Source organism: Chiloscyllium plagiosum, unplaced genomic scaffold, assembly GCF_037043375.1.
Source record: "Chiloscyllium plagiosum isolate Xiang-an unplaced genomic scaffold, Cpla_swu_hap1 HiC_scaffold_14, whole genome shotgun sequence".
Taxonomy (NCBI): domain Eukaryota; kingdom Metazoa; phylum Chordata; class Chondrichthyes; order Orectolobiformes; family Hemiscylliidae; genus Chiloscyllium; species Chiloscyllium plagiosum.
The window spans coordinates 105,275,331-105,301,429 of NW_028270152.1; the positions used below are offsets into that span (position 1 = coordinate 105,275,331).

The 26,099-nt window shown below is 44.3% G+C and overlaps 1 long non-coding RNA gene across 2 annotated transcripts; it reads right to left on the bottom strand.

The window, feature by feature from the left end:
- Positions 1-561: 561 nt before the first annotated feature.
- Positions 562-8,979, bottom strand: LOC148148114 (uncharacterized). Of its 2 annotated transcripts, none has more exons than XR_015759320.1 (3): positions 8,904-8,979; positions 5,703-5,811; positions 562-641 (listed from the first exon to the last, which is right to left on the bottom strand). It is a non-coding gene; the product is annotated as an uncharacterized LOC148148114 (long non-coding RNA). The 2 variants fall into 2 exon arrangements; XR_015759319.1 differs by lacking the exon at positions 8,904-8,979 and adding an exon at positions 7,398-7,503.
- Between the last annotated feature and the right edge of the window lie 17,120 nt (positions 8,980-26,099).

Consider the following 26,099-nt stretch of genomic DNA (forward strand, 5'->3'; position numbering starts at 1 on the left):
CCAGACTTCATTATCCAAACACTCCTGGCCAGCCTCCCACATTCAACTTAAATGTAATCTCAAGAGTATCTAAAACCCTCCTGCCCAAGTGCTCACTTGTACCAAAACTTGTTGATCCATCAAAAGGCTCCTATTAACAAGCAACAATTTAAAATTCTCACCCTTGATGTAATTCCTGGCTGTGAACATCCCTGTCTCCCTGCACCACACAACCTGTGAGACCCCGACAACTGATTTTCTTTCAGACTCCCAACGATGTGTTTATTCATTGCTTCAACTGTCCAGCTGTTTCTACTGTTGCCAAGGCAACGAGGTCTGGAATTCCCACCCTAACCCCCTCAGACCTGCTTTCCTCCTTTAAGGTATTCCTGAAAACCTGCTTATTAGGCAATTCTTTTGATCACCTGACCTAATATCCCCATCTGTGGCCTTATGTCAGAAGTTCTCAATAGTATTTCTGTGGAATTATAAACATGTTAAAAAAACTGTTGTTGATTTGCACATACATTGTCAACTCTTCACTGTCGCTGAGTGAATAATCTATAACAGCTCTTACCCAACCACACGAATTGCAGCTGTACAAGGAATTCAAACATCACCTTCTCCACAGGCAATGGGGCTTTGGCACTGATCAATGGTATCTGTGGAGGGAAAAATACACAGTTGATATTTCAGGGAGTGCAAAATGCATTATAGGGAGGGAAAATGGTGCAGAATTTGGATTTTGAAATTTGTGTTTTACAATGTGCACTAAGTTCTATAAAACCTCTTATCCCATACCATGAAAACTTCCTCCTCTTCCTGGTCTATGTCCTTCCTTTCCCCTGCCCTTCACCTTCACACATTTCCAATGCCTTGGTCACAACAACACTGAGCTGTCAGTGAAGTTTATCATGTGGTTGAGTATTGTCCCGCCCCTCATTCACTCCGATTGGTTGAAGGACCAACTAGCACCTCTAGCCCCCGTTCCCCCACTCTTATTGGTCGTGCGCTGACATCAATAATTCGAGGCCCGTTGTGGGCTTGAGCATGCTCAGTGCTTCCTGCTTTTGCTGCTGTTCATTAGGTATGAGAGAGAGAGGGCTCATCCCTGTTTCTCCTGATGTCAGACAATAACAACAAGTACCTGCATTGTATGGAGCCTTTCACATTGACAAATCTCCTAAAATGCTTCGCGAATGATGAAAACGTTGATTAAAGAGAACGATTTTTAGATACATCTTTAAGGCGGACAGACGGGGTTCGGGAGGATATTCCAAAGGTTTGTGTCCTCGGCAGCTCCAATCGTGGAGTGATATAGGTGGGCAACAGCTTACAATGGATACAGTTAGTGGCTAACCATAGGTTAACAACCTCATCTCGTAGCCCCCTAACCCACACACCAGTCCTTGTTCTCACAGCCTGCCATTACACACTACCTATGGTTAGCCACTAACTGTCTCCATTAACAACTAGTCACCCTCCCCCAGCCAGATCGTTATCCTTGATCCAACTGTTCCTCTCACTCTATCCCCACCTATCCTTTACTCCTTTTATACTCCACCCACACTATCTTCTGCACATAAACTGACTTTTTTTTTTCTCAGTAACATCTGTTCTGTGGAAGGGACACCGGATCTTAACCTTTAACTCTGATTTCTCTTCACAGATACTGCCAGACCTGCTGAGCTTTTCCAGAACCTCCTGGTTGTTGTTTCTGATTTACAGCATCTGCAGTTCTTTTGGTTTTAATTTACCGGGAGCTTGTAACTCAGGTCCAACAGCCTCTGTCCCAGTCTCTGCTGTCTCTCCCAACCCCAAACAGTGACACTGCACCCGTACAGATCATGGTCAGGTGTTGTCTTGCTGGCCACACCCCTAATTCAATCCCATTGGCTGCAGGACCACACAGACTCTCCTCTCATTGGTCTGGAGCTGCCGTCAATCAGCCGGACACCATTGTGATGAGAGTGGGGGGCTAATCCCTCTCTCTGCCCTGGGATGAGCTTCATCATTCACAGTGAATGGGGCAGTATCACAGAGCACAGGGGCTGGGGGCTATTCAGCCCATTGGGGCTGTACTCTCTCCCTCTGGAGATGCTGCAAGTCTGTCCCAAGTCCCCTCCCATGTGCCCACAGCCCCCCAAATCTTTCCTTAAAAAGTAAATTCCAAGTCTGTTTCAGAATATCTGCTGAATCTGTGTCGTTCAGACTGTTCCAGATGCTCAGAACTTTGAGTAAAATAGTGTTCACATTTTCACCTTGTATTATTTGCCAATTACTTGAAAGTAGTTACTAAAAATTGTGACAGTGTTAACAATTCCTCTCTCTCTCTGCAAATTCAAGACCTTGGAACCAAATCTGCACCAGATCGAAATCACTGCTTCACCTTCTCAGCTCCAAGGATAATTATCTGTGCTTCAGCTAGCTCTCCACACAATAGAGGAATGCATCTTAATTTATTAAGATCAAAGAAACAGACCTTCGGTCCAAGTCGTCCGTGCCAACAAGGAATCCTAAACTAATGGATTCCCATTTACCATCTATTGGCCTGCATCCATCAAAACCCTTCCTATTCATGTACCCAATTGGAAGCATTTTAAATGTTGTGATTTTATCAGCTTCCACTACTTCATCTGGTAGCTCCTCCCATACACACACCACACTCAGCTTGAAAACGTTGCCACTTAGATCCCTTTTAAATCTTTGCCCTCTCAACTTCAACCCATGTGCTCTAGTTTTGGACCCACCTAACCTGAGGAAATAGGACTCCTGCTGCTCACCTTATTCGCACCCCTCGTGATTTTATAAATCTCCATGAAGTCACCTCTCAGTCTTTGACTCGCCAGAGAAAATAGCCCCAGCCTATTCAGCCTCTCCCTGTAGCCCAAATCCTCCAATCCTGACAACGTTTTTGTAAATCTCGTCCAAACCTTTTCAAGTTTCACAACATCCTTCCCAGAACAGGGAAATTCAAACTGAAAACAGAATTCCAGATGTGGCTTAATCAACGTCCTGTCCAGCCACAGTATGACGTCCCAGCTTCTGTATTCAATGCATTGACCAATAACGGAGTGTGTTAATGGAGTCCCATTTGCCAGCGGTTCACCCTTATCCCTCTAAAACCTTCCTCTTCATATACACAATCAAATGCCTTTTAAATGCTGCAATTGTACTAGCCTCCACCCCTTCCTCTGGCAGTTCATTCCATACTTGCAATGCCCTCAACATGAATAAGATGCCCCTTAGATCCCTTTTAAATCTTTTCCCTCTCACCTTAAGCCTGTACCCTCTAGTTCTGGACCCACCGAGTTTGGGAAAAAGTCCCTGACTGCTCACCTTATCCATGCCCTTCATGATTTTATAAGATCACCTCTCAGCCTCCAACTCTCCAGGGAAAATAGTCCCAGTCTATTAAGCCTTTTTCAATAGCTCAAACCGTCCAACCCTGGCAAAATCCTTGCAAATATTTTCTGAACCCTTTCAAGGTTCATAACATTATTCCAAGAACGGGGAGATTGGAACTGAAAACAGAATTCCAGACGGGCTTTAATCAGTGCCCTGTCTTGCCACAATATGACGTCACAACAGCTGCATTCAATGCATTGACCAATAACGGGGGTGGGGGTACCAAATGCTGCATTCACTACCCCGCCTACCTGTGACTCTACTTTCAAGGAACTATAAACCTGCACTCCAAGGTCTCTTTGTTCAGCAATGTTCCCCAGGACTTTACCATTAAGTGTATAAGTCCTGCCCTGATTTGCCTTTCCAAAATACAACAGCTCACATTTATCTAAATTGAACTCCGTCTGCCATTCCTCGCCCCAGTGGCCTATCTGATCAAGATCCTGTTGTATTCTGAACTAACGTTCTTCACTGTCCACGACACCTCCAATTTTGGTGTCTTCTGTAAACCGACTGACCATACCTCATATAGTCACATCCAAGTCATTTATTTAAGGGCCCAATATCCATCCTTGCAGCACATTGCTCCTCACAGGCCTCCAGTCCGCAAAACAACCCTCCATCATCATCCTCTGTCTCCTACCTTCAAGGCAGTTTTGTAATGGCTTGCTCTCCCTGCATTCCATGTTATCTAACCCTGCTAACCAGTCTGCTTTGTGGAACCTTGTTGAATGTCCATATAAACAACGTTCACCGCCTGGCTTCATCAATTTTCTTTGTCACTTCAAAACATTCAGTCAAGTTAGTGAGACACAATTGTGCATGTACAAAGCCACATTGACTCTCCCTGTCATTCCTTACCTTTCGAAAATAGATGGATATCCTGTCCCTCAGAATCCCTTCCAACAACTTGCCTGCCACTGACTTCAGGCTCACTGTTTTCTTGTCCCATGGCCTCTCCTAACCAGTGTTTTAAAATAATGGCACCTCACCTGTCGCTATCAACGATACAAATACCTCAGGAGAGGCCCAACAATCACTTCACTAGATTTCCAGAAAGTTCCAGAATACACCTGATCATATTCCAGGGCTTTATCCACCTAGATGCGATTTAAGACATCTAGTATCACCTCCTCTGTAACATGGATACTTTTCAAGTTATCACTGTTTATTTCTCCAAACTCTCGAGCTTCCATATACCTCTCCAGTAAAAATAACGTGAAATATTTGCATATCTTTTGCACTCCCTGTGGTTCCATAGACAGCCTTGTTGACCTTTAAGGGGTCCTATTCTCTGGGCCAGTTAATCTTTTGTCTGTGATATATTTGTTTAATCTCTTTGGATTCTATTCCAGGACATCTGAGAAAGACCTACTTCACGGACCGTAATTTTCCTCTGACTGGATCAACAATGCCCTCCAACACATACCCTCCACTTCCCGCACCTCCGCCTTTACCCCACCCCTTCAGCCACAATAAAGAATATAACCCTGCAGTCTTCACCTTCCACCCACTAATCTCCAGATACAGCACATTAACCTCTGTTATTTCTGCTATCTAAAGTCAGACCCCACCACCAGAGACATATTTCCCTCCCCACCTCTATCTGCGTTCCACAGAGACCATTCCCACTGCGCCTTCCTTGTTCGGCCACTCCCTCCCACCAACCCACGCTCCACACCCTTGACCCTCGCTGCCACGGGAGATGTAAAACGTGCGGCCACACCTCCCTCTGACATCTGTCCAAGTTCCCAAAAGGATCTTTTCACATCAGGCAGAGATTTTCCTGCACATCCCAAAACCTCATATACTGCATCTAGACACTATGGGAAGAAGGGCTTATGCCCGAAACGTTGATTCTCCTGTTCCTTGGATGCTGCCTGACCTGCTGCGCTTTTCCAGCAACACATTTTCAGCTCTGGGGAGAATGTGCCAACTCCAACAAAGACAGTTGCCCGAGGCTGGAATCAAACCCAGGTCCCTGGTGCTGAGGAAGCAGTGCTAACCTCTGAGCCACAGTACTCTGGGATCTTTGGTGCTGATGCGCTGCCCCACTGATACCTCATTCACTCACCCTGCCTCATTTCCTAAGAGGCAGTGATGACGGAGTGAAATTATCGCTAGACAGTTAATCCAGAGACCCAAATAAGGTTCAGGAGACCCGGGTTTGAATCCCATCACGGCAGATTTTGGAACGTGAATTCAATAAATATCTGGAAAAAATAATCTAGTGACCACAAGGATTCCACTGTCAATTGTTGGAAAACCCATCTGGTTCACTAATGACCTTTAGGGAAGGAAAATGCCATCCTTACCTGGTCTGGTCTGCATGGGACTCCAGACCTATAGCAACGTGGTTGACTCTTAACTGCCCTCTGGGTAAACGCAGCAATAAATGCTGGCCGAGCCAGTGACAGCCTTATCCTGTGAATGAATAAAGAAAACAGATCAGGTTTTGTTCCTTCTCTAGTAGGTACATCCTACAAACTGATTCTGAAGTGTTCTCGTACACACTGAACAAATACCTTTCCATCCAAGCCCTTAACACTACAGCACTCCGAGGCCATGTTGGTAAAGTTAAAACCACTTATCATTGCATCCGTAATATTCTTACAGATAACTGAGGTCTCCTGGTAAAATTGTGTCTCAATTCCCCGCTAACTATTGGGAGAGAGTCTATAATACAATCCCAGTAAGATGGTCATCCCTTTCTTATTTCTCAGTACCAACCAAATAACTTGCCTGGATGTACTCCCAGGAATATCCTCCCACAGCCCAGCCATAATGTTATCCCTAATCAAAAACACCTCTCCCCCTGCTCTGTTGCCCCCTTTCTATCCTTGCTATAGCATCTATACCCTGGAACATGAAGCTGCCAGTCCTATCCATCCCTGAGTGAAGCCTCTGTAATTGCTGTAATATCCCAGTGCTATGTTCAAAACCATACCCTGAGCATACCCCCCTGACTTGTAAGGCTTCTTGCACTGAAATAAATGTAGTGCAACTGGTCCGTCGCACCTCATTCTGTGACTTGCTCTTGCCTACCTTGACAGTCTGACTGGTGAACAGTACCAGCCTCAGACTCACCTCTTTTCTCACTATCTCTTTAGGATTACCCCGACTCCCTCACTGGTTTAATGCCTCCCGAGTGGCACTAGCAAATCTCCCTGCTCGTCAGGACCCCATGCTTTCCCCTTCCTATGCCATTGGTACCAATATACAATGACCTCCCACTGGTTATTTTCCCTTTTGAAAATACTCTGCTCACTCAGAGATATCCTTGACACTGGCACCAGGGCAGCACACCCCATTCTGATGTCTCACTGTCAGCTGCAGAAACAGCAGACTGTGCCCCTGACTAGAGAGTCCCCTATCACCATCGATCTTGTGGAACTGGATATACCTCATATTATGTTAAAAGCCAGTCTCAGTCCCAGTAACTTGATTGTCAGTGCTACTTTCCCCTGAAAGTCTATGACCACCTACATTTTCCAAAACAGTATACTTGCCTGAGATGGGGATAGCCACAGGAGACTCCTGCAGTACCGACCTATCCCCCCTAGCTTTCCTGGTGGTAACCCATCTACCTGACAGTATCCTGTATTCCTGAGACTGCCACCTATCACACCCCCCGGCTCCTGTCAATTCCCCACTGCCTTTAATCACTCCTCCACCAATCCATGCGATCCAAAAGGATTTGCAATCACACTTGCTACAGACATAATCATCAGGATCATTGAAACTCTCCCTAATCTCCCACATCCGACAGTAAAAGCACGCCACTCTACAACAGGCCATCTCTCCGCCTTAACAATCTACAGACCAAAACAAAGACACAGTCTTACTGCTCGAAAAATACTGCTCGAGAATAACAATGCTTATGTTTCATATCTTAAACATTTAATCAAGAGACCCTAAGACATTAAAAAGAAATCCTCACCTTACTCACTATTGTAGATTGAATAAAATAAAACCGGCTAAGATTGACATTTGAAGAGACTGAAACTCACTGATCTGATCCCCAGCTCGGAGTACTTCCAAGGGCGAGGTCTCTCGGAGGGCAGCTGTGAAATGTCACTGTTTCTCTTCTTTGCCCACTCCATTTCCAGAGAGGTTTTTAACTTCACAGCAAGTCAGCTCAGAGAGGTCACTGCTTGGTTGTACTCACTGGGGGTTGCCTTTGCTGCCCAGACCAGTATTTATTGGCCACCTTTACTTGTCTTGGAGAAAGTGGTGGTTAACCGCCTCCCTGAAATGCTGCAGTCCATGTACACCACAGTGATGTTTGGACAACAATCCCCCTCTGGGCCCACAACCCTCCCTGTCTCTGTAATCCCCCTCCGGCTTCAGAAATTACATGTCCGTGGCATAAGATTTTTATTTGGATTCATTTTTGTTTAATAAACCCCCCCCAAAAAAGTGAAATATTTGGCCCCAAACAAATTTCTGTTGATTGACCTTTCGGAGAGGCTGACACATGGACGTTGCAGTATTTTATCTCACATTGTACACCGAGAATGATGGAACTTTCTTTTAAACATTGCTAAAAGGGAGGCAATGGTTTAATGGTATTCCTGCCAGATGAGTGATATGTACAGTGTTCCGAGGATTAGGGATAGAATCCCAACATGGCTGATGGTGGCATCGGAATTGAATACAATCTAGAATGAAAAGGCGAATGATGACCATGAAACTATTGTCGATTGTTAGAAACCCATCTGGTTCACTAATGTCCTGTAGGGAAGGAAACGGTCATTCTCACCTGGTCTGGCCAACATGTGACTCCAGACCCACAGCAATGTGGTTAACTCAACTGCCCTCAGGCAAAATACTTTAAAAACTGTTAACAAATATTCCGCAGGTATCACTTATAAACTGGCTGTTCACATTGGGACCATGTGAATATCTGAAGGGCCTGAACTAAAACTGAGTTTCAGCTTCACCTTCTCCCTGTCTCACATCAGTCTGTTTACACCCAACTCCAGAACAATCTCATTGAGCCAAGCAGCCCTCATAGTTGCAGCCCTGTCATCTTCATTGTCTGCTCATATCTACATTGCCCTCAGCCTCCTGTACTGTTCCAATGCATCTCAATGGGAGCTCAGGAACAGCACCTCATCTTTCAATTCAGCCCTTTGTAACCCCAGAGTCAACATGGACGTCAGCAGTTTCTGAATGATCAGACAGTTGTCAGAAGCTGGAACATTCCACCTGAAAAGGTACTGGAATTTGAGTCCAAAAGGATTTTTAATGGGAAGTTTGCAGGTAATTGAAAACATGAAGTTTACATGTTAGCATCATGAAGTGGATGGTTGGGTCTAAATCTGAGAGTTCTTACAAAAAGACGAGGTGTAATTTGGATAAATCTGTGCTCCCTCTCAGGCCAATATCTCCTTCCTTAGCTGCAGCGCCCAGAACAGAGCACACACCCATAGGGTGATCCAACCACGAATTTGTACATCTTTCTGCTTAACAAAAATATTGGAGATATCTTCCCACAAACAGAACAGACAAACCTTTCTCCTTCCACAGTTAAATGCCAATGATATTCAGATCCTGATGACTCTATTGACTGTAAAAACTTGCTTTTGAAATCCCAGCCCCAATTATTCTGATTTAATATCCTATGAAATGAATTCACAAAACAAAACTCACAGTCAGTACAGGAAGAATATAAAGACATACTTTTTTTCTTGGTATGTGCTTGATGTGTAAATGCCTCTCTTCAAGTTGCACGCCCCACCCCCTCCATCCTAGGCACATGCACCTCACTGTACCTTACCCCCAATAAAAATGGCGGCCATATCCCAGAACCTTTCACCGCCTGAGGGCCGCAGCCATTTTCCCATCTGCTGCAAACGCGGGATTAAGAGTTTCTAATTCAGACTTACGAACCACATAGAGTGTAATTAAAACTTCCCAAAGTGACTCATTAACTCCCTGTCTCTGAGGCCACTCTCCCCTTCCCTGTTTGCGTCTCCCACATTCACCAATGGCCGAGTCACGTGGCACTGCATCGGCTGAGTTACTGGTGACGTGTCATCCCACTGGCCACGCCCTTCATTCACTCCCATTGTTTGGATGACCAGCTGGTTCCACTTGGTCCACCAGTCCCACCACCTTTTCCTATTGGTCCGAAGCTGCCATCAATCAGCTGTACCTCATTGTGAGGTCAGTGGTGGTATCCTCCCCCTGTCTGAATCACACCCAGAAGTTGTATGGATGGTGTCAATCAGGAACAACAAGCAGAAGGTGCTGGGAAAGCTCAGCAGGTCTGGCAGCATCTGGGAACAGAAATCTGTCCAGTGGCCCTTCCTCAGATCCGATGGGAGCAGGGAAAATTAGAATCTTGACAGCATGGTAACAGGTATTCGGCCCAAAATGTCCACAGAGTCCCTCCGAAGGGTATCCCACCCAGACCCATTCCCCTACCCTACTACTGTATATTTCTCCTAACTAATGCACCTAACCTACACATCCCTGAATATTATGGGAAATTTAGCTTGGCCAATTCAACTAACCTGCAGATCTTTGTATTGCAGGAGATAGGGGTTAAAGTGTAAATAACAGGGAGGAACAGAACCCAAAGAGAGACTGGAACATTTGGAAAGAAAAATGAGTGGATTACGATCTGGCTGGGAGGGTGCATAGCTGTTAATGGAGGGGACAGGAACCTGTGTCTGGCAGCATCTCAGTGGAGGTGGCCGAAATGACAACTGATGATCTACGTTCTGCTGCAAAAACAGACCCCGAGCTTCCAGGTGCCTGCCACTTTAAACACACGAGCCTGTTCCCTGGCCAACATCTCTATCTCATGCTTACTGCTGTGTCCCAGTGAAGCCAGAGCATACCAAATGGCCCCATATTTCGAGGACTGCAATTTCCCCTCCCATGTGGTCAATACCATCCAATGTATCTCCTCCACTTCCTGCACCTCTGCCTTTGAAACCCACATCTCCAACTGCAACAAGGAGAGAACCCCTCCTCCACCAAGTCCTTACCTTCCACCCAGATACAACACATCATCTTCTATCATTTCCACCAGCTCCAATCAGACTGCACCACCAGATTCTTCAGGGGTTTGACCGAATAAATACTGATGTGTCTGAGGGTAAATACTGAGTGGGGGGGGGGAGGGGGGGGGGGGGGTCTGAAACCAGATTCTGAGCCAGTCACAGAATCAAGGGTTCTGCTTTGGGTTCGTCAAGTTTAAGGTAACACAGACACGGGTAAGGGGTTTCAGTAGCAATGGAGCTGGGGTGAGGAGGAGATAAGCAACGGTTTAGAGATTGGAATTCCTGGTGTTTGGGATTGTGTAGATGTCTAATCAGAAGGTCAGCTTCACGTCAGATATAACAGCAGTATTGTGAAGAGTCTAGTTCTGCTGCATAGTTCCCAGTGAGAGGGAGAGGCTCAGCAGTTAGGTAAAGGAACTTATTAGGCAACGGGTTTAACCATTACAATGTTTCATTGGAGGAAACTGCACCCAATCGAGTAGTGGGAGCGTGGTAAGCAGTTTGATAACTGAGTAACAGTGGAGTAATGGAGAGGGATGATGGGGAGGGAGAGCTGGGCATCGTCAGTGTACATGTGAAACCCAACATGGTACTTTTGCACAATGTCACCTCCTGGCAGTATGTAGGTGAGATACAGGAGGGGCCAAGGATAGATCCACGAGGGACACCAAATGCAAGAAATTCAGAAAGGAAAGGGAGAGTGGAGATGGAGCAGGATTTTCCAACAACCGTGAGGTCAAATATCAGTTTTTCACAGAATGGGAGAGAAGGACCATAAACAGAAAAGATAGAACAAGGAACAATGTCTGTGAATCGGTGAGGGGGACTGATGTGGAGGAGGAGAAAAGAGAGTTGGAAAGTCTATGGTTAAGTGAGATTAGGGTAAAGGGTAAAGATGAGCTCTGATAAGGCTTGACATGAGATGAGATTGGAGAAAGATGTAGGTTTGGACAAAAACCGGGAAAACCATGTGAGGCAGTTTGACTTAGTGGGCTAGTGGGAGGGAGGGAAGCTACAGATCGGATTATCTCAATCTTAGTGACAAAGAAACTCCATGTACTCCAAACTCTTGTTGTTGGAGAGAAGGATGGAGGAGACAGAATGATGGACAGTGTTTCACAAAGAAACAAAACCTGGGTAAGTGATATTTAAAGCGAGTGAACAAACCAAATGTATTTAACTTTTATCCAAAATATTAAAACAAACGACTGAAGTCCTGGTTCGAATCCCATCTTGGCAGATGGTGGAATCTGAATTCAAGAAAAAATAACTGGAATTAGGAATCTCCTGATCTCCATGGAACCATTGTCAATGGCAAAAAAAACCCTGCCAACCTGACAGTCGCCCAGCAAGCTACTCACTGAAATAATCACTGCAAAGTTTCAACAAAGTAATGAAACTGGATGGACCACTCGGCATCTAAGAAGGCACCATTTAATACAACCACAGAATCAGCCCTCTCGATGGTGCAACGTCCTCCAGATTAACATCTGGATTTTGGTGCCAAAATGTGCAGAGCTGTCTCACAGCCCAATCAAGGAACAGCCTGACATAGTCATACTCAACCCTTACAGACAATGACCAGACACCACCATCACCATCCCAAGATATTGAGATTGTGGTGATGGAAAAGCACAACAGGTCAGGCAGCATCCGAGGAGAAGGAGAATCGATGTATCGAGCCTAAGCCCTTCATCACCCTGACTTGCTGTGCTTTCCCAGCACCAGACTCTTGACTCTGATCTCCAGCATCTGCAGTCTTCACTTTCTCCTGAAATCTCTGGATATGTCCTGTCCCACCAGCAGGACAGACAGGCAGATGTGGTGGCACAGACAGGGAGGATTTGCCCAGGGGGTACACAGCATTGGCTCCGGAGACCAGGAAGTCTCATGGCTCCTGCTGATTACCACGTACCGTCCTCCCTTGGAGGATGAATCACTTCTCCTTCATGTTGAACAACATTTGGAGGAAGCACTGAGGCAGTAAAATGGTGTCAAATGTCCTCTGGGTACAGGATTTCAATGTCCATAATCGAGACTAGCTCTGCAACAGAATTACTGACTGAGCTGGCCAGGTCCTAAAGGTTATAGCTGCTCAACTGAGTCTGCAGCGGGTGGTGAGGGAACCAACAAGAGGAAAAAACATACTTGATCTCATTGTTATGAATTGACCAGCGGAAGATACATATGTCTATGACAGTATCAGTACGAGCGACCATCACAGATTCTTTTTGGAGACAAAGTCTTGCCTTAAATTTGAGAAAAACCTCCCTTGTGTTGAGTGACACTATCACCGTTCTAAATGGGACAGACTTAGAAGAGATGTAGGATCTCAAACTGGGTATCTATGAGGAACTGTGGGACATCAACAGCAGCAGAACTGTACTCCAGCACAATCTGTAATCTCATGGGTTTGTAAATCCTGCTCTCACCCACCACAATGGACAGTAAAGGAGGGCATGCCATGAGCAGCACCAGGCAGACTTAAAAATGAAGTGCCAACCTGGTGAAGCTATTAAACAGAACTACCTGCACATCAAACAGCATCAGTAGCAAGCAACAGAGCGAAGTGATCCAACATCCAATGGAACAGATCGGAGCACTGCAGTTCTGCCACACCCAGTTGTGACCGGTAATGGACAATTAAACAACTCACTGGAGGAAGGATCACAGAAATCCCCACCTTTACTGATGGAGGGGCGTCACACACTCATGCACCAGATAAGATGACAGCATTTGCAGCAATCTTCAGCCAGAAGTTCAAAGTGGGATTATCCATCTCATCCTTCTACAGTGGTTTCTAACATCACAGATGTGAGTTTTAAGCCAGTTCAGTTGAGTTTGAATAACATCAAGAAATGGTTAAGTAGTGCAAAGGCTACCGTCCCTGCCAATATTCTGGCAATAATACTGATGGCTTGTGCTCCAGAACTTGCCACCCAACAAGCATCTACCGATAATGTGAAACATTGCCCAGGGATGTTCAACACAAAAACAAAGGGCAATCCAACCCAGCCAATTTCCCTCTATCAGTCCATACTCGATTAGCAATAAAGTGATGGAAAATGTCATCAACAGAGCTACCAAGCAGCCGCTGCTCAGCAACAGTCAGCTAAGTGACACTCATTTTAGGCTCCACCACGGCCACTCAGCTCCCGATTGTGTTACCGCCCTGATTCACAATCTGGCAACCAGCTGAATCCCAGAAGTGACATGAGTGTGATAACTCAGTCCCACTCCAAGACCACTACTTCTAGCTGATTCCACCCTTGTCTCAGCTCATATACTTTCATCCACCTTGTGTTATCTGCTGACTTCATTTTCCAAACACACTCAGGGCCAGCTTCCCAAATTCAACCTCCCTGTAATCTCAGGAAAGTCTAAATCTCTGCTTGTTGAATCATCAAAAGGCTCCTATTCATAATCAACATAGAGCCACAGAGATGTACAGCATGGAAACAGACCCTTCAATCCAACCCGTCCATGCCGACCAGATATTCCAACCCAATCGAGTCTCACCTGCCAGCACCTGGCCAATATCCCTCAATTTAAAATTCTCACACTTGATTTAATTCCTGGCTGTGATAATCCCTAGCTCCCTGCACCACACACACTTTGAGACCTCGACAACCCATTTTCTTCGAGACTCCCAACCATTTGTTAATTCATTACTTCACCTGTGTGGCTGTTTCTACAGTTGCTGAAGCAGCACAGTCTGAAATTCGCAGCCAAAACCTCACAGGTCTGCTTTCCACCTTAAAGACATCCCTCAAAACCTGCTTTTTGGCAATGCTTTTGGTCACCTGACCTAATATCTCAACCTCTGGCCTTATGTCTAAAGTTCTCAATCGTTTTTTTTGTGAAATTATAAGCATGATAATAAAAATACAAACTGTTGTTGATTTGGACATTATTTTCAAATCATCATTGTTGCTGAATGAATAATCTATAATGCCACTTACCCAACCACATTGTAGGAGCACCTTCACCACACAAACTGCAGCTGTACAAGATAGTCAAACATCACCCTCTCTTCAAGCAACAGGGTTTTAGCATTAATCATTGGTATCTGTGGAAGGAGAAACACAGTTGATGTTTCAGGGAGTGCAAAATGGATTACAGGGAATGAAAATGGTGCAGAATTTGATAGCTAGAAATGGAAGGAAAATACACTTGCTTGTTGGAAAAAAAAATCTTGACTGTCGAATATATTCTAGAAAATAATAATCTGATAATAGAGCAGTACATGGTCAGGGGCTGGGCCGCAGTGAAAAACTCATTTACAAATGGTCTATAAAAGTAATAATACAGTAGTAAACAGACCAAAAATACACCCATGGTTGGAGACTGAGGAAGCTAGATATTGACAAAGTGGCCATGAGGGAGCCCAGAGGTGAATCAGAGCAGTATTGGCTGCTGTGATCACAATGACTCTAAACAGGAGAAAGGCTGCACATGCGCCTGGCTGCACCTTGCCCCCTACAAATATGGCGGTCGCGCACGTGTCCAGTGAATCGTTGCCCCAAATAAAGATGGCGGCGCTCACTCAGGCCTGCAGCCGCGCTGAGGCCATTCCTCATTTACTGCAAACACGGGACTGGGACGTTCAAATTTGTGTTTTCCGACGTGCACAATTTGTTTGTAAAACCTCTCCATTCATAGCAACACAGTTTTTCTCCCGTTTCCCTGTTTATTTCTTTCCTTACCGTATCCTTTCTCTCCATAACTTCCCGGACATTCATTACAGCGACTCTGCGTCGCGCGCGAGGGTGATCACATGGTTTAGTTTAGCTCCGCCCTTCATTCACTTTGATTGGTTGGAGGACCAACCTCCCGCCTAGGTCCTCCAGCTCCGCACACCGTCCTTTCATTCGTCCGGTGCTGACATCAATCAGTTTTCCAGCAACACATTTCCAGCTCTGATCTCCAGCATCTGCAGACCTCACTTTCTCCTCAAAGATTTCAACCTACTGCGAATCCTCTTACAAGGATGCCTTCCTTGAAGAAGCTCTCTTCCTCCCTCTACAAAGATTTCAGTGAGTCCCTCTTTCACTGCACCCCCCAGGTCATCTCCTCTGCACAGAAGCTCTTCAGCCACATTCTCAAACAGACTGCCCCCTGTAAAAACGCCATCCCATTCTCCGAATTCCTTCGACTCCGCCGCATCTGCCCCCAGGAGGACCAGTTCCAAAAACGCACAACACAGATGGCCTCCTTCTTCAAGGACCGCAATTTCCCCCCCGACGTGGTCGACGATGCCCTCCACCGCATCTCTTCCACTTCCCGCTCCTCCGCCCTTGAACCCCGCCCCTCCAACCGCCACCAGGACAGAACCCCACTGGTCCTCACCTACCACCCCACCAATCTCCATGTACAGCGCATCATCCGCAGTCATTTCCGCTACCTCCAAACGGACCCCATATTTCCCTCCCCTCCCCTATCAGCATTCCGTAAAGACCACTCCCTCCGTGACTCCCTCGTCAGATCCACACCCCCCACCAACCCAACCTCCACTCCCGGCACCTTCCCCTGCAACCGCAGGAGGTGCAAGACTTGCGCCCACACCTCCCCCCTCACCTCCCTCCAAGGCCCCAAAGGAAACTTCCACATCCGCCACAGATTCACCTGCACCTCCACACATATCATCTATTGCATCCTCTGCACCCGATGTGGCCTCCTCTATATTGGGGAGACAGGCCGGCCACTTGCGGAGCGTTTCAGAGAACACCTCTGGGACACCCGGACCAACCAACCCAACCACCCTGTAGCTCAACATTTCAATTCCCCCTCCCACTCCACCAAGGATATGCAGGTCTTTGGACTCCTCCATCGTCAGACCACAACAAAACGACGGTTGGAGGAAGAACGCCTCATCTTCCGGCTAGGAACCCTCCAACCACAAGGGATGAACTCGGATTTCACCAGTTTCCTCATTTCCCCTCCCCCCACCCTGTCTCAGTCAAATCCATCAAATTCAGCACCGCCTTCCTAACCTGAGATCTTCTTCCCGACCTCTCCGCCCCCACCCCAGTCTGACCTATCACCCTCACCTTGACCTCTTTCCACCTATCACATATCCGACGCCCCTCTCCCAAGTCCCTCCTCCCTACCTTTTATCTTAGCCTGCTGGACAAACTTTCCCCATTCCTGAAGAAGGGCTTATGCCCGAAACGTCGATTCTCCTGTTCCCTGGATGCTGCCTGACCTGCTGCGCTTTTCCAGCAACACATTTCCAGCTCTGACATCAATCACCCGGGGGTCACTTTGTTGGCTACAGCATGCGCAGTGTGTCCTGCTTTAGCTGATATGTTGGGTCATGTGATGGGAGAGTTTCCTAAGGGTAAGAATTCCCTTTGTGTGAGCTCTGCAGTAGATTTCCTTTATTTATGGAGGGAATTGCCTTCCTACTCATGACTGTATAGCTGTGATTGATGAATCAATGCCATCTGAACCAGTACATAAACACCCCATTTTCACATCTGAGATCTTTAGCACATTGTATCACGCTCTTCTTTGGAGATTAAAAAAACATGAAACAGAGCCTCAAGGAATCGGAGCAGGAGTAATGCATTCATTCCCTTCAGCTTGTTCCCTCATTCTATCAGATCATGGCCGGGCCAACCCAGACCTCAACACCTGTTTTATGCTTGATCTGCAAAGCCCTTAACTGCTCAATATTTCAAAAATATATCTGCCCTCTTTTAAAATAATTTGAGATAGAATCTTAGATTCCCTACTGTGTGGAAACAGGCCCTTCAGCCCAACAAGCCAGAATAACCCTCCGAAGAGTAACCCAACCATTCCCCTCCCACATTTAACTTTCACAATTGTTTGGGCGAGAAAATTCTAGCCATTCACTGAGAGAAAAAAAATCTTTACTTTTTCTAAAATGAATGTTCCCTTTTGTAATGTCCCCTGATTTGAGACTTCACCAGTGCTAGATCAAGTCAACATCTACACTTTCAAGCTCCTCAGAATCTTGTTTCCGTAAGATCACCCCTGCTTATCTATTCTTGATAGGTCAACCCTTTCGTCCTCAAAGCAGCTAAGTGAATCTTTTTTGAATGGTCTCCGATGTGGTTTATCCTTTATTAAATATGGGAGCTAACATTATATACAGTACTCCAAGTGAGGACTCAGCAACAGCCAGTGTGGTTAACCAATCCTCAGTCCATGCTAATACATTACCCCGATACCATGAGCTCCTAAATTGTGCAATTAACTTTTATGTAGCACCTTATCATTTGCATTTTTAAAATCCAAACACAGAACATAATTGGATTACCCTTTATCAGTCCTGCCTGTTATCTCCTCAATGAACAGTCGCAAATTTGTCAAATATAGTTTCTCTTTCACAAACCCCAGTCTATCATGTTTTAATGATAAGCTTTTCTAAATGTCCTGCAATTTCTTACTTTAATATTCGACTCTATGATTCCCCTCTCTTAAATCCATTCTCACTGTTCAGTAAGAAACTTGATTGTACTCCAATATAGTTAGTAAATGTATCTGTATTTATTTTTAAAAATAGATTACTTATAAATGCTGGACCCATGCAATAATCAATGAATTTGTGACTCTGAATTTGGGTTATAATTTTTTTTTCTGTTAATTCCTTTTCATACTGTGTTATGCAGACAGCACCGAATGATCACTCTTAATTGTGAGTAACTTTGAAAATAATATATTTTAAAAATGACATCCCAAAATGCTGCCTCATTATTGTGCAAGGAGGATTTTGCATTCAATAATTTGCAGATAAAATTGAACAGCTTTTTGCTGCAATTTGGCCAGACTGAAGATTACACCAAAGTGGCAACTCTGCTCTCAAAGTCTTACTTGACACTGCCCAAGGCGATACTGATGGGACTTTACTTTGCCATTCTTGTTCACCAGCTTTATTTCCAGGTTTAATCCTATAATCATTCGAGAGCTTGTAATTTTAGACAACTTCTCTTTTAGATACATATATAAATATTATACTGAAATGTTGCTCTGAATGGTACCAAATCTGAAATTAGTCTCCAATCTGATAGTAACATGTTCTGAGCCTTCTACGTATGTACTGGCATAAGTCTATGCCAGTTATTTTTCTGAAGCCTGTGTTTCCTGATGAAGGGCTTATGCCCGAAACAGTAACTCTCCTGCTTCTCGGATGCTGCCTGACTTGCTGTGCTTTTCCAGCATGACACTTTTCCATTCTGATGTCCAGCTTCTTTGGTCGTCACTTTCTTCTTTGAGTAGATTAAACCAAGAATATTTTTTGTTGATCAAAGTGCAATAGGAACCAATTCATGAAATTCAGATATCTCACATTTACCTTAACTATGTGAAGGCTAAGACGTTACTAAATTATTGTCAGTAATTGAAACCGTGCTGACAGACTTGTGCAGTATCAGTGCCTCACCTTTAGAGTGTTCCCAGATATCGCGCAGCTGCAGTATTTTGTTTTGCACTCAGCTATATGTTGTTCTCACTTGTTTCTTTGTGAAAGATTACAAAACTAACTTGAATGAATGATTTCTTTGACCAATGTTGGGAGACAAAAAAGTCAGTATTTCAAGTGCTGATAAAGAAAAATAAACTGATAATCAGTAGAAAGGGTTAAAGATGGATATGGAACAAATGCTGGCAAATAGGACTAGATTAATTTTGGATATCTGATCAGCATGGGCAAGTTGGACTGAAGGGTCTGATTTTGTGTTGTACAACTGTGACTTCATTCTCTCAATTATTCAAGACGTTAAATACTTCGAGGAGAAAAGGAGAATTTATGCAGACAATGCACTTGAAATGATGATTGAGGTATATCAAACTCACATTGTTGCTGTGGTTCTGTTCGCCGAGCTGGATCCACAGCAACGAGCATCCGAGCTACAAATCTTCGCACAAACTTTGAACTCACATTGTTTCATGATCTTTTCCTCTGGGTTCTTCAATGAACAAACTTGTTTTGTTATCTGAATAACTATGTATCATGTGATTTGTTTTGCACAAATTATTTCGTTATGATCGAGTGAACTATTAAGAAGTGTTCATTTTTACAATTTAGGCAGCTTGATTATTAAGCAAGAAAAGGTTAGCGTTTTACTTCCATTGAATCATTGCTCTATAAAAGGTGACAAACTTTTTATCTTTTCTGGGCACTGAATACATGGAAGTCAATGCTGAAGGTAAAAATCCTCCTCAGTAATGTTGACACATATGTTGGAGTAATTGCTTCTGGTCACTCTTCAGGTTATATAGGCTCGGAAAGAAACGAGTTGGCCAAAGTTAGCAACATCATTTGGATGGACTATGCTCATTGGGGAAACTTGCAGGATCTGTAGAAGGAACACGTGTTTCAGAGTGTATGCAATAAACCTGAACATTGTTATTTTTTTCCACAGAGCTTGGGGCCCGACTGGAGCAGCAATGAAGCTCGTATTGTTTTTTAAATTTCCGAGCTTGCCAAATTATTGTTGGTAAATGCAGGTGACTTTATCAAAGCACATTTCAAATGCCCCAGCTAGGAATTTGGTCCCAATTCTGTCAGTCCATCCATTCCTATGGATAACAGGTATTTTAAATGTGAGCACTCCATTTAACTATTTGAATTGAATACTTCAGTGGTTAAGTCCTCTTGGATTCTTAATTTCAAATTACTCAAAAGTGATTTTTTTGTCCCCCCTGAATTTGCCAAGCACTGGGCAGTTCTGGAATATTCCAAATATTTACAATAGATGCATTCACACTATTGAAGGCAACCTGGCAGATTTATATACCATTCGGGTAGTCACCAACAATGCATAAGTAACTTTTTAAATTGCTTACTGTACACCAACACAAGCCAAGTACGACTGAAACCACAGATTGTCTCCCAAGGATTCCCAAATCTAAACGGTGCATTCCAGATATGCTCACTATCACCATCTGGGAGCAGTCTCCCAAAGTGCTCCCAGAATTTAGAAAGCACACACACTGCCTTCCAAAGCTAAATCTGCTGTCACAGGCTTCACTCTTATTGTATACAATGACATTTATTATCCAGTTCTTTGACGTGACATGATTTTACAAACAATTTGTAGAAGTGAATGGAAAGTGTGATGTTTATTTGACCTTTGGCTCTATGTATCAGACTGAACTGAACCTTTAGTAAGATGTGGGATCTTTCCCACAAACTTTGTTTTAAAAAAGCAAAGATTATGCTCTGAGATTTAAATGTTCAATCAGGTTCAATAAAAATCTTTCCAAACATTGAGAGTTTGACTTCAGCTCCTTGAAAGAGACATGCTCTTGGCCTTCAATTTTGTGACATGTGACCATTCTTTGGTAAAGGTGGCTGTGTGCAACACTGCAGGATGTTGTGCTGAAGTGCCTCATTGGGTGGATGAGCTTTATTACTGGTGTAACTTGGCTAACTTTCAGATGGAATGTTATTTTGAGTTAAATCTTGTTTTTAAACTGAGGCGTGCTTCTGTAACTCAAGTGGAGACACTATGTTCATGTTTACAATGAACTTTTCACTTTTGCAGATTAGTATTTTCCGATCTGTTTGTAAATAAAGTTCAATATAAAAAGCACAATGTTGGAGAACCGCAGGTCCAGCAGCATATCTGAGGGGAATAAAACATTGTAAGTTCAAAGTCTCATGACCTTTTGTCCTTTCAGATGAAGAGTCAGTGAAGTTGAAATGTAACATTTTTTCTCTTCACCGATGCCCTCAGAACTGCTAAGTTTCTCCAGCACTTTGTTTCTGGGGTTTAGATCTCCAGCACCTGCAGTTTATTGTTTTATTATACATCCTATGATTTGACTTGAGAAGCGAGAGGCAGCAATTGTGATCAACGAGGATAAAACTCCCCAACCATGAAAAAAAAACACAGTTCTTTATACTTTGCAAAACACGACTGTAAATAAGAAATGCAATTAAGCTAAGTGCAAGATGGCATACCACCTGCCTTGTCTCAAACTTGCTACTCACCTTTGAGGACTAATCTGTCAGAATTGTGTTTGCTCGCTTCCTTTGAGATCACAGTCCACAAATGTCCCAGTACCTGGGCCAGGCCCGGTTACCACATTGCAGTGGGGTGGGGAGCTTTGTGTCAGCCTGAAGTTTTTGTTAACAGCAACATTGCAGGTTGAAGTTGACGGTTTTGACTAATATTGTATCATCAAACTTGGAGGAAATCCTTCCGAATGTATTGATTAACTGGACTGAGCCTGTTTCCATGCAGCCCTGTTAGTAGTGATGTAATGTTCTAAGAATCACACAATACCAGGTTATAGTCCACCAGGTGTAATTGGAAGTACACTAGCTATCGAAGCGCCGCTCCTTCATCAGGTGATTGTGGAGGGCACAGTTCTAAGGCACAGAATGTATAGCAAAAATTTATAGTGTGATGTAACTGAAATTTTCCATTGAAAAATACCTTGATTGTCTGTTGAGTCTTTCATCTGTTTGAATACCATGATAGTTTCATTTCTTTCATGTGTAAATCACAAAACCTTATTTTAAAAGTTGCATTCCTGACAACACTCAACACTCCCACCAAATCACTCATTGTATTAATCACTGCACAGTCTCAACAAAGGAATGAAACTTGATGTACCACAAAACATCTACCAATGCACTGGAAAATACAACACAATCAGCCCTCTTGGCCCTGCAACTTCCGCCTCACTGTGGGCCAACAACAGCAGCAGAACTGTTCTCCAGCCCAATCTGAAATCTCATGGCCTGGTATAACCCCCACTCAACCATTAACATCAAGCCAGGGGATCAACCCTAGTTCAATGGAGAGTTCCACAGGGCATGCCAGGAGCAATACCAAGCATACATAAAAATGTGGTGCTAACCTGGTGAAGCTACCCAACCTGCACGCCAAACAGTGCAAGCAACACCAAATAGAACTATGTGATCCAACAACCAATGGATCAGATCTGAGCTCTGCAGTTCCGCCACACCTAGTCAGGAATGGTGATGGGCAATTAAACAACTCACTGCAGGAAGCATCACAGATATCCCCACCCTTACTGATGGAGGGGTCTCACACATCCATGCAACAGGCAAGACAACAGCATTTGCAGCAATCTTCTGCCAGCAGTGCCGAGTGGATGAGCCTTCTACATTGGTCCCTGACATCACAGATGTGAATCAACTTGGTTGAAAACTTATTTCAAATCAGATCAAGAAATGGAGAAGTAGTGTAAAGGCTGTCAGCCATACTAACATTGTGGCAATAATACTGATGGCTGTGCTCCAGAAATTGCTGTCCAACAAGACAAGTCCAGCACTGGCACCTATTGACATTGTGGAACATTTCCCAGGGATGTTCAACACAAAAACTCAGGACAGAGCCAACCAAGCCAATTTCCCTCCATCAGTCGACACTCGCTCAGCAGTGAAGTGATGGAAGGTGTCATCAACAGTGTTGTCACGCAGCTGCTCAGCAATAACCTTCTGTGACACCAAGTTTGGGTTCTGCCAGGGCCACTCAGCTCCTGCGCTTGTTACAGACTTGATTCACAAACTGACAAACAGCTGAATTCCAGAGGTGAGGTGAGGGTGATAGCCCAATCCCACTCCAAGACCATTATTTCGACTTCAGTGATATCACCTGACCTCACCACAGTCTCAGCTCATTTACTGGAACTCTCATTCATTCATTCATTTTGTTAACTCTAGATTTCATTATCTAAACCCACTCCTGGCCAACATCCCACAATCACCCTCCCTATAATATCCAGAATATTGAAAACTCTACCGCCCAAGTGCTCACTTGTACCAGAGCTTGCTGATCCATCAAAAGGCTCCCATTTATAAGCAACAGCAATTTACTTTCACACCGTTGACTTAATTCCTGGCTGTAATCATTCCTATCTCCATGCACTACACACCCTTTCCCATCACAACAACTCATTTTAGTTTAGACTCCCAATGATGTGTTTATTTTTGAGTTCAGCTGTGTGACTGTTTCTATAGATTCCAAGGCAACATGGTCTGGAATTCCCACCCTCTAAGATCTGCTTTCTTCCTTTAAGTCATTCCTGAAAAATTGCTTATTTGGCAAAGGTTTGGTCACCGGACATAATATTCTCCATCTGTGGCCTTATGTCAAAAGTTCTCAATATTTTTGTGAAATTAAAAATGTGTTGATTTGTACAGATATCTTCTACTCTTCACTATCTCTGAGTGAATAATCTGTAATGTCTCCTACCCAACCACGTTGTGGGAGAACCTTCACTGTACCAACTGCAGCAGTACAAGGAAGTCAAACATTACCTTCTCAACAGGCAACAGAGCTTTGGCCTTGATCACTGGTATCTGTGGAAGGAGAAGTACATATCATGTTTCAGAGAGTGCAATATGATTTATAGGGAATGAAAATGGTGCAGAATTTGACTGTCAGAAATGGAAGGAAAATCCACTCACTTATTGGAAAAAAGAACTCTTGACTGTCAAAGATATTGTAGAAAAAATAACCTGATAATGGAGCATATGGTCAGGAGCCAGGCAGCAGTGGAAAATTCATTTACAAAAATGTCTGTGAACGTAATAGTAAAATACTACACACAGCAAAAATATACACGATAGACTGAGAAAGCTAGACAACAAAAAAGTGGACATTAAGGAGCCCAGAGATGAATCAGAGCAATATTCACTTTTATGATCCCACAATCAGAGATGTCTAGCACAGAAACAGACTCTTCGGTCCAACCCATCTATGCCAAACAGATATTCTAACCTAATCTATTCCCATTTGCCAGCACTTGGCCAACATCACTCTGAACCCTTCCTATTCAAATGCCTTTGAAATGTTACAATTTTAGTTGTCCTTTAGGCTCCTTTTGAATTCCCCCCTTCCAACTCTAAACCTATATCTTCTAGTTCTGGGCTCCACCAACCCTTGTCTATTTACGCTATCCATGTCCCTCACAATTTTATAAACCTCTATAACATCACACCTCAGCCTATGACACTCCAGGGAAAATGACCTCAGCCTATTATGCCTCTCCCTGCAACTCAAATCCTCCAACTCCTTGAAAATCAATTCTCAAACCTTTCAAGTTTCAGTGCCTCCTTCTGATAGGAGGGAGACCAGAACTGCACACAATATTCCAAAAGTGACCTAACCAATCACCTATCCAGCTCCTTTACCCAATGCTCTGACCAATAACGGGAAGCATACCAAATGCCTTCTTCACTATCGTATCTACCTGCGACTCTATTTTCAAGGAAATATGAACCTACATTCCAAGGTCTCTTTGTTCAGCAAGATTTTCCAAGATCTTACAATTCAGTGTGTGACTCCTGCTCTGATTTGCTTTTCTAAAATGCAGCACCTCACATTTATCTAAATTAAACCCTATCTGCCACTCCCCAGCCCATTGTTCCATCCGATCAATATCCCATTGTACTTTGAGATACCCTTTATCACTATCCACAATACCTCCAATTTTGGTGTCACCTGCAAACTTACTAACTGTACCGCCTCTATTCACATCCAAATCATTTAAGTGAATGACAAAACAAATCCAGAAAAAAAAAAAATCCTTTCCTCTTGGTGTGAATATGCTCTGTGTCAATCCTGCCCTATGACTCTCTACCAGAGAGGGCTGCACATGCGTCCCGCTGAACTTTGCCCCCCACAAAGCTGGCGGCTGCACGTGTCCAGTGAATTGTTGCCCCGAATAAAGATGGCGGCGCTTACTCGAGTCAATCGCTGGATGAGGCATTTTCTCGTTTACTGCAAAAAAGGGACTAAGTTTCAAATTTGTATTTTCGATGTGTACCAAATGTCTATAAACCTTCTCAACCCATACCAACACCATTTCCCTCACACTTCCTGCTGTTTATTTCTGTCTTTGTTCTGTCTCTGAATTGAGTTTCGGAGTCCTGAGGTCATGATGCAGTTGTATAAGACTCTGGTACGGCCGCATCTGGAATATTGTGTGCAGTTTTGGTCGCCATACTATAGGAAGGATGTGGAGGCATTGGAACGGGTGCAGAGGAGGTTTACCAGGATGTTGCCTGGTATGGAAGGAAAATCGTATGAGGAAAGACTGAGGCACTTGGGGCTGTTTTCACTAGAGAAAAGAAGGTTTAGGGGTGACTTGATTGAGGTGTACAAGATGATTAGGGGTTAGATAGGGTTGACAGTATGAACCTTTTCCCGCGTATTGAGTCGGGTATTACAAGGGGGCATAGCTTTAAATTAAGGGGGGGTAGATATAGGACTGATGTTAGGGGTAGGTTCTTCACTCAGCGAGTCGTTAGTTCATGGAATGCCCTGCCAGTAACAGTGGTGGACTCTCCCTCTTTATGGGCATTTAAGAGGGCATTGGATAGGTATATGGAGGATAGTGGGTTAGTGTAGTTTAGGTGGGCTTGGATCGGCGCAACATCGAGGGCCCAAGGGCCTGTACTGCGCTGTATTCTTCTATGTTCTATGTTCTATGTTCTATGTTCTTAACCAACAGCTCTCCGTCCACACATCCCGAAACGACGGCGAGGATGATCACGTGGTATAGCCTAGCCCCGCCCCTAAATCACCCTGATTGGTCGGAGGACCAACTGCCCCGCCAGGTCCTCCAGCTCTGTCCCTGCCTTTCCATTGGTCCGCCGCTGACATCAATCACCCGGAGCCCATTGTTGGCTGGAGCATGCGGATTGCTTCGTGTCTTTTGTTGCTGTTCATGAGTTACAAGAGTTAA